This window comes from Rhinopithecus bieti, unplaced genomic scaffold (assembly GCF_001698545.2).
Source record: "Rhinopithecus bieti isolate Rb0 unplaced genomic scaffold, ASM169854v2 scaffold_12716, whole genome shotgun sequence".
Lineage (NCBI taxonomy): Eukaryota > Metazoa > Chordata > Mammalia > Primates > Cercopithecidae > Rhinopithecus > Rhinopithecus bieti.
In genome coordinates this window covers 1-8,642 of record NW_016807174.1, presented here as the reverse complement: position 1 = coordinate 8,642, position 8,642 = coordinate 1, and the positions used below count along the sequence as shown (strand labels likewise).

General features: G+C 39.1%; 1 long non-coding RNA gene across 1 annotated transcript; it reads left to right on the top strand.

The window, feature by feature from the left end:
* The first annotated feature begins 233 nt into the window (after positions 1-233).
* Positions 234-8,191, top strand: LOC108534884 (uncharacterized). The gene is made up of 4 exons (XR_001887055.1): positions 234-255; positions 5,070-5,187; positions 5,788-5,924; positions 7,565-8,191. It is a non-coding gene; the product is annotated as an uncharacterized LOC108534884 (long non-coding RNA).
* Positions 8,192-8,642: the final 451 nt, after the last annotated feature.

The following is an 8,642-nucleotide window of genomic DNA, read 5'->3' as shown; positions in this document are numbered from 1 at the left end:
TTTGGCAACTAATGGGCGCAATCTGTAGCAAGAAAGTTGAGCGTCTGAACTGTTGAGACTTCCAAGGAGACTTCAGGATACCAAACAGTGTAAAGGAAAACAGGAAAAAAGACTGTTAGACATTATTAAGGGCAGGCGAAAAGGTTGAATCGAGCAAGTAAAATGTACAAACAACAAGCCACCCAGAAGAAGGTCCACTTAAAAGCGACAACTGGCGGGCCTCAAAGAGCCTGGGCAGAATGCTCCAAAGAAGAGGTAAATTTAACTGTATTTTGAATGTTGTTTGAAACTAATTTTTTTTTTCCTTTTTTTGAGACAGAGTCTCGCTCTGTCGCCCAGGCTACAGTGGCAGTGGCGCAGTCTCCACTCACTGCAAGCTCTGCCTCCCGGGTTAACGCCATCCTCTGTCAGCCTCCGGTAGCTGGGACTACAGGGCATACTGCCACGCTGGCTAATGTTTCTGTATTTTTAACGTAAGAGACAGGGTTTCACCCGTCGTTACCACCAGGATGGTCTCAATCTCCTGACCTTGTAGATCCGCGCTCGGGCTCCAAAGTGCAGGGATTGTACAGGGCGTGAGCGCACCGTGCCCGGCTGTTTGAAAACTAAACTTTTGAAAACTCCAGTAAGCTTTTTTCTTTTGGCAAAAATATTTTTAATACAAGTACTTGGGAGATGTTGAATTAATGAGAATAAATATCAGCTTATAAACACCGGGAACTGTAATTAATTACTTGAGAATACTGTGATCTGTATTCAGGACATTTAAATAAGCAAAAAGGATATCTGTACACAATCCAGTGATCAGGAAAAGAGAAGTGATCTCATTGAGAATTCCACACTCTTACAGATTTATCGGTGTTATTAACTGCCACTTAATTGCCTCTTTAAGCTGTTAATTAACAATATTATTTACATCTTAATTTGAAGGTAACCTCATGTCTGTAAAGGACTCACTTATTTAAAATTTTCCATTTTGAAGTTTTTTTTCTGGAATGAAGTTTTAGCATGTTGATTCTAACTGCTCTATATGACTTCCTGTGATCAATAACTATCAGTGCTTTCAGCTTTCTTGGCTTCCTCAGAGCACTGTAATTACTTGTGCTTGCCAAAAGGGTATTATATTTAATTCTAAGTGTAATCAGTGATATCTTGGCATTGTGTTGTAGGTTAAATGACAGTATTTTTTTTTAGTGATACATAATGATGTATTTCAGTGATGTCATTAATTCAAGTAGTGAGGTGTGTGGCTTTAGGATACCCATCACTGACTTCTCTTATCAGAACAAACAGATAATATAGGCTTCTGTTTCCCCGAATGGTTTAACATTTTAATGGAACCTCTTGGTTTCTACATGGTATCAAAAATACCTCTAGAAAGTATAATTGGGTGGTAGAGTAAGCTAATTCAGACAATCATTACCCGTAATAAGTACTTCCTCCTCCTCCTACTCCTTTAGAAACAAAACAGTTATATAAGTATATGGAAGTAAATAACACACGCAAACATATATAAATACTTATCAAGAATAGCATTTTAAAGGCTCCCAGACCTATTTATGACCCCTGATGCCCTTTATTATAATTTAATTAACTACTACAGAAATGGTAAAGTGAGTTGAATGCTTTGGAAAGGGTCAGTAAAGGTCATGTGAAAAATTTACTTCCAATTAGGCACGAGTGAGACAAATGTACATACACAGGAGCATCATACCCTTAGATTGCTTTGTAAGCTTTCTTACTTTCTTGCTCCACTTTTCCACTTAAACCAAAATTGAAAATATTGCAGGATGGGTGTGATACGTATAAAAGATATGTCTTAGAACCTTTTATCAGTGGTCCTATGTTTCAAAAAGCGGCTTTGGTCCTACATCAAAAGATTGGTGAATGAGGTGCATTTGTTTTGAGTTTTTAGAAGGTGTGTTGTAATTATTTTTGCCTCCCCTCCCCGCTTTTCAAGGACTCCAGGGTGCATGGGATTAGATTAGTCATGATCTTTGCTTAATGAGGCACTGTCATCATAGCTTCATGCACAGCCTGCTTTTCTTTCTTTGTATTGTATATTAAATCCCCATTGATATGGTTACCATGGTTACACTACCTCCCAAACTTAGTGGCATAAAACATTCAATCATTATACTCTCAGATTCTGTGGGTTAGCAATTTGGCTGGAACACAGTGAGGAAGGCCAGTCTGTGCTCTATGATATCTGGGGCCTTAGTTGGAAGACTTAGTAGTCTGAGGCTGGAATCATCTGAAGTTTGCTCAGTCATAGGTCTGGCAGTTGATGCCGCTGTCAGCTGAGACCTTAGCTGAGGGTGTTAGCAGAAACACCTACATGTGGCTTTCTTTGTGGCCTGGGCTTTCTCACCGCATGGTGCTGGGTTCCAGGGTGGATGTTTCAAGAGAAAGTGAGCCAAGAGGAAGTTGTATTTTGTTTCTTTTTTTTTTTTTTTTTTTTTCTTTTAAGACAGAATCTCACTCTGTCTCCTAGGGAAGGGGAGACAGTGCAGTGGCATGGTCTTGGCTCACTGCTACCTCCACCTCCTGGTTCAAATGTTCAAACAGTTCTCTGCCTCAGCCTCCCGAGTTAGCTGGGATTACAGGTGCCTACCACCATGCCTGGCTAATTTTTGTTTTTTTTAGTAGTGACAGGGTTTCACCATGTTGGCCAGGCTGGTCTTGAACTCCTGACTTCATTATCCACCTTCCTCAGCCTCCCAAAGTGCTGGGATTACAGGTGTGAGCCACCGAGCCCAGCCAGTTGTATTTTCTCTTTAGTGACCTAGGCTGGTATAAGATTGGACATTACCATGTTTACCCTCTTCCACACTGATTTTCATTTTCCTAGGATATGTGCTTTTACCACAACCACTTCTGAGAAACCATCTTACCAAGGATAAAGTCATTGATAGGAATAGAGCAACATGTGGTTGGCCCTCTCTATGCGTAGGTTCTGCATCTACAGATAACCTCTGATAACATTTTTTGAGAAACACACAGAAAAAAATACCAATTAAAAAATACAGTATAACAACTACTTATGTAGCATTTGTTATGTTAGGTATTACAAGTAATCTAGAGATTATTTAAAAATATTCGCGAGGGGCCTGAAGCAGTGGCTCATGCCTGTCATCCCAGCACTTTGGGAGGCCAAAGTGGGCAGATCGCTTGAGGTTAGGAGCTGAGACCAGCCTGGTCAACCTGGTGAAACCCTATGTCTATCAAAAAAATACAAAAATTAGCTGGGTGTGGGGGCATGTGACTGTAATCCCAGTTACTCAGGAGGCTGAGGTGGGAGAATTGCTTCAACCTAGGAGGCGAACATTGCAGTGAGCTGAGATTGTGCCAGTGCACTCCAGCATGGGCAACAGAGTGAGACCCTATCTCAAAAAAAAAAAAAAGTTATGAAGGGGAAAAGTATGTATTCATGAAATAGTCTTAATTACAGGATTGAATAGATTGTGAAAAGGTACTTTTTCTTTTGAAATGGAGTTTTGCTCTTTTTTTCGCCCAGGCTGGAGTCCAGTGGTGTGATCTCGGCTTACTACAACTTCCGCCTCCTAGGTTCAAGCGATTTTCCTTCCTCAGCCTCCCGAGTAGCTGGAATTACAGGCGCACTCCACCGTGCCTGGCTAATTTTTTGTATTTTTAGTGGAAACGGGGTTTCACCATTTTGACCAGGCTGGCCTCGAATTCCTGACCTCAGGTGATCCACCCACCTCGGTCTCCCAAAGTACTGGGATTACAGGCGTGAGCCACCACGCAGCCCTAAAAGATACTTTAACAAGTTCTCTTTACATTGTTAAAATCTATGAAGAAAGATCCTTGTATGTAAAAATTATCTTGTTCAATAACACAGGCTGCCTACAGTTTTTATTAATTAGAACATTATAAAGCCAGAGACTGTAACTATGAAGGAAACCATTGTTATGAAATGCATGATTCTAGAAAATGAATATTCACCTATGTTCTGTGCATACTGTGATCAAATACATATGTTAAAATTTGGAAATGAAGTTTACAAGTGGTTTATGAAAGAAATAACATGGAATAAGGTTAAATGGATGTGGAATAAGGTTAAAGCTTTATTTACAGATAACAGTTCTGAAAGTACATTTCATTTTAACTGTTATATTTCCTTTTTTCTTTTTCTTTTTCTTTTTTGGGGGGCGGGGGGACAGAGTGTTGCTCTGTGGCCCACACTGGAGTGTGGTGGAACACTCATCACTCACCACAGCCTCAACCTCCCAGGCTCAAGTGATCCTCCCACTCAGCCTCTCAAGTAGCTGGGACTGTAGGCGCATGCCACCACTCCTGGCTAATTTTTTTTTTCTTTTTGTGGAGATGGGGTTTCGCCATCTTGCCTAGGCTGGTCTTGAACTCCTGGGCTCAAGCAGTCCTCCCTCCTTGGCCTCCCAGAGTGCTGGAATTACAGGCATGAGCCACCATGCTCAACCCCTTTTTTCATTCTTCTATTTTTCTTCCATTCCTATCAGATTTTAGATCTTCCATGTCTCAGTTAAGTCCTTAAAATCTTCAAGAACTGTAGGAATTTGGGAACTTTAATTTACATATTAGGTAATAGATCATAATATAGAAAGCCAGGCATAATAAAATATTAATTTTGAGATGGCAGTTCTCAGTGAGTTTAAAAATGTTGCAAATAGCCAGATATGGTGACAGATGCCTGTAGTCCCAGCTACTCAGGAAGATGATGTGGGAGGATTGCGTGAACCCAGGACTTTGAGGCCAGACTTCACGACATACTGAGATCCCATCTCTTAAAAAAAAAAAAAAAAAGGAAAAAATGTTATATATAATTTACTTTCTTTTATAATAGAATGTTTTGTATGAACTGCTCTAATTTATTTAGGAAGCTTTTACAAGCTTTTCTTATGAAAATTTAAATCATACTCAGAGAACACAAAATGGTACAGTGAACCCCTTGATACTGTCACCCAGCTTCAACAATGATCAACATTTTGCCATTCTTGTGTTATGTATACCTTCACCCAGTTTCTGTCTCCGACTTGATAATGATTGATGGCTTTTTTTTTTTTTTTCAGGTAAAATTTACATACATTAAAGTGTACAAATCTTAGCTGGAGGACTTTGACAAATGGATAAGCCCATGTGACCCACACACTTAACCAAGACACTGTGTTTCCCATTTTCATCTTCCTGGTCAGTAGCCTTCTGTCCTGAGGCAATTGCTGTTTTGTTTTTTCACCTCAGATTAGTTTTGCCTGTTCTGGCACTTGACAGAAATGGAATCATACAGAATATATTCTGTGTCCAACTTCTTTCACTTGATCTAATGTCTATGAGAGTCATGTTGGTGTGAGCTGAGTACTCTTCCATTGTTTGGATACCTCACAGTTTGTTTTTTCTTTCTAACAACAGACCTTCGATTGGTTCCAGTTTGGTGCTATTATGAGTAAAACTTCCGTGAGCAGGTTAAGCTGCCTTAATATTTGCTTGTAGTATATATTGTTTTTGAAATAGAATAGCATCTAATTGAAAATTCCACTAATTTATAATTTTTGAGGCTGATCCCGCATCCCTCCACGTTAATATATTGTTCTGAGTTTACATTTCAAAGTTTATATAAAACTGGTACCTAATAGTTGAGAATTCCTACTTTTGTCAGAAATTGAATTGAATGATACTTTTTTGATCAACAGAAAATTTTCCCCCCAAAATCATTTTACTTTTCACTAAACTAATGGCATAATAATCAATCTCTTTCTTTCTTTCTCATTTGGTTTTCATTTTCTTTTTCAGAAATGAGCCCCTGAGTCTTGAGTTGGTGGCAGCTGCATCTGCTGCCCTCTTTTGACAAACAAGCCAGAGCTGCTCAGGCAGCTCCATAGCATGAAGAAGAGTGGGGCACAGAGAGATGGAGAGAGACCTAAAATTAGGTAAGTGAATGAAACCATTAGGTCAGTAAATGTTTGTATCTCAAAATAGGCCATTTTCATGTGGCTAGTAAGTAATACATATAATATATACCACATAAGGGAATTTACATATAGAATATACCATGTAAGTGGAATTTTAGCAATTCAAGTTTTTAAAAAACTTACATCTTAAGTAAGATTATAGTTTTAAGAGACCAATTGAATAGTTACTTTCCTTTTAGGAAATTACAGTTTCTTGTCCATGAAAAAAGAAATGATAAATTCAGTAACGTTATTACAAATAACAGAATAAGATAGCTTTTCTGAGAAAAGTACTTTTTTTTTTTCAGTTAAATAGCCTGCTGTTTTTATGCATGGTATGGCAATCTTCAGGTCTGTGTTTCCTTCTCTTTTTCCTCTTATTCTTATGTTTAAGCTGACATCTTTCCACTTACTCTCTTCATCTCTCATTATTTTATACTATGTTAGACTCCTTGCTGCCTACATTGTAGTAAGTGGTAGCACTGCTTCATTTTGGAGAGTGATCTAAATCTGTTGTTCCCAATGAACATGTGTACCAGATGTATTTCAGGAAGTTAAAAGAAATGGCCATGTGTGGTGGCTCATGCCCATAATCCCAGCACTTGGTGAGGCTGAGGTAAGAGGAGCACTTGAGGCCAGGAATTTGAGACCAGTCTGGGCAACAAAACAAGACCGCATCTTTACAAACCATAAAAAAAATTAGCTGGGCATGGTGGCGTGTGCCTGTAGTTCTAGCTACTTTGGGGGCTGAGGCAGGAGGATGGCTTAAGTCCAGAGTTTGAGGCCGCATTGAGTTATGATGGCACCACTGCACTCCAGCCTAGGCGACAGAGTGAGACCCTATCTCTGAAAGAAATTATATTTAAAAGAAAAAGAAAACCATAGGTATCTGGAATGTCAGTTCAGTGACTCATTTTGTTTGTGTTTGCACAAATACACGGCAGTAAATAAATATATCTATCTCTTGGTTTTAATTTAGTTATTGAATGTAGGTGATAGGTATACAGATACTGATTGTACTTTCATTTTTTCAGAATAATTTTTCGTGTGACACTTTTATGTTTGAAATGAAAATTTCTGAAGAACATCTTTAAAAGATGGAAATAAACAAAATTGTAATGTTCTGTGTTATGTGAATGTTAATAGATGACTTTTTAAATTTAAACATAACCTTGTACGCTATATAATTAGTGGATAAAAATGAAATAAGAATTAAATGATATCACACTTCTGTTTCAGAAAGTCTGTTACTGTTCTGTAGCTAAGGTTTCTTGGTTTCTTTTTTTTTTTTTTTTTTGGGAGACAAAGTTTCACTCTTGTCGCCCAGGCTGGAGTGCAAGGCACAATTTCGGCTCACTGCAACCTCCACCTCCCGGGTTCAAGTGATTCTCCTGCCTCAGCCTCCCGAGTAGCTGGGATTACAGGCACCTGCCACCATGCCCGGCTAATTTTGTACTTTTAGTAGAGACGGGGTTTCTCCATGTTGGCCAGGTTGGTGTTGAACTCCCAACCTCAGGTGATCTGCCTTGGCCTCCCAAAGTGCTGGGATTATAGGCGTGAGGCACTGCGCCCCACAGTAGCTAAGATTTCTAATGCACTTGACCTTTTTATTATTTCAGTTTCAGTAACAAAATATCAGATACGAAAATTGTCAGATGTGCTACAACTAGAGTTAATATTAAGACCAGAGCATCAGACTCAGTTTGACCAAGTCTTTGACAATTATCCTGACCAGGAGAAGACCGCTGATCTTAGAAACAGGTATCAGGCTTTGTAGTCTGCTGTGTTTTGTTTGTGTAGTTAGGTTTTACCTTAACTGTAGATTTACCTTATTGCATGTGTGTATTATTGCTGTTGGATAATGTGAACATTATGAATGCATTTACATCTGTGTTCTTACTCTCTGTATACCACTTCCTAGAGAGGCAACCATGTGCTGAATTTAGCCAGTCCCGCATTTTTCTATACCTTAAGTCAAACTGGGCAATGCTTCCCATCTACCCACAGTGAATAGGGGTCCTTTGATTTAGAATAGGTAGAGCTGACTGAATTCTGAACAAACAAATATTTTGTGAGGAACATTATTTTTCATTTTAAATATAAATGCCTAATACTGTGTATTCATTTACCCTTTATATCTCTGTACATGCTTATCTTTTGTTAAACCTTAGAGAAATGACCCACCATCAATGAAAAGAAAGAAAGGCGTAGGCCAGGCGTGGTGGCTCACACCTGTAATCCCAGCAATTTAGAGGGCCGAGGCAGGCAGATCACGAGGTTAGGAGTTCAAGACCAGCCTGTCTAACATGGTGAAATCCCGTCTCTACTAAAAATACAAAAATTAGCCAGATGTGGTGGTGAGCGCCTGCAGTCCCAGCTACTCAGGAGGCTGAGGCAGGAGAATTGCTTGAATCTGGGAGGCGGAGGTTGCAGTGAGCTAAGATCGTGCCACTGCACCCTATACCTTAAAATGGTAGATTATCTGTGGCCATTTGAAATTACTGATTTGAAGTTCTTGAAGATGCCGAGCCATGTCTTACATAGTTATTTTAGAATCTAAAATTGTTCTGTATTTACATAAAGTTTCTATTCTTTCTCTCCTTTAAACCCTGAAAGTGGTAGTTGCAAAGGAGGAGCCAGATATTTGGCATGGCCTGACAAAAATTAACTTGTCTTTTATTTATTTATTTATTTATT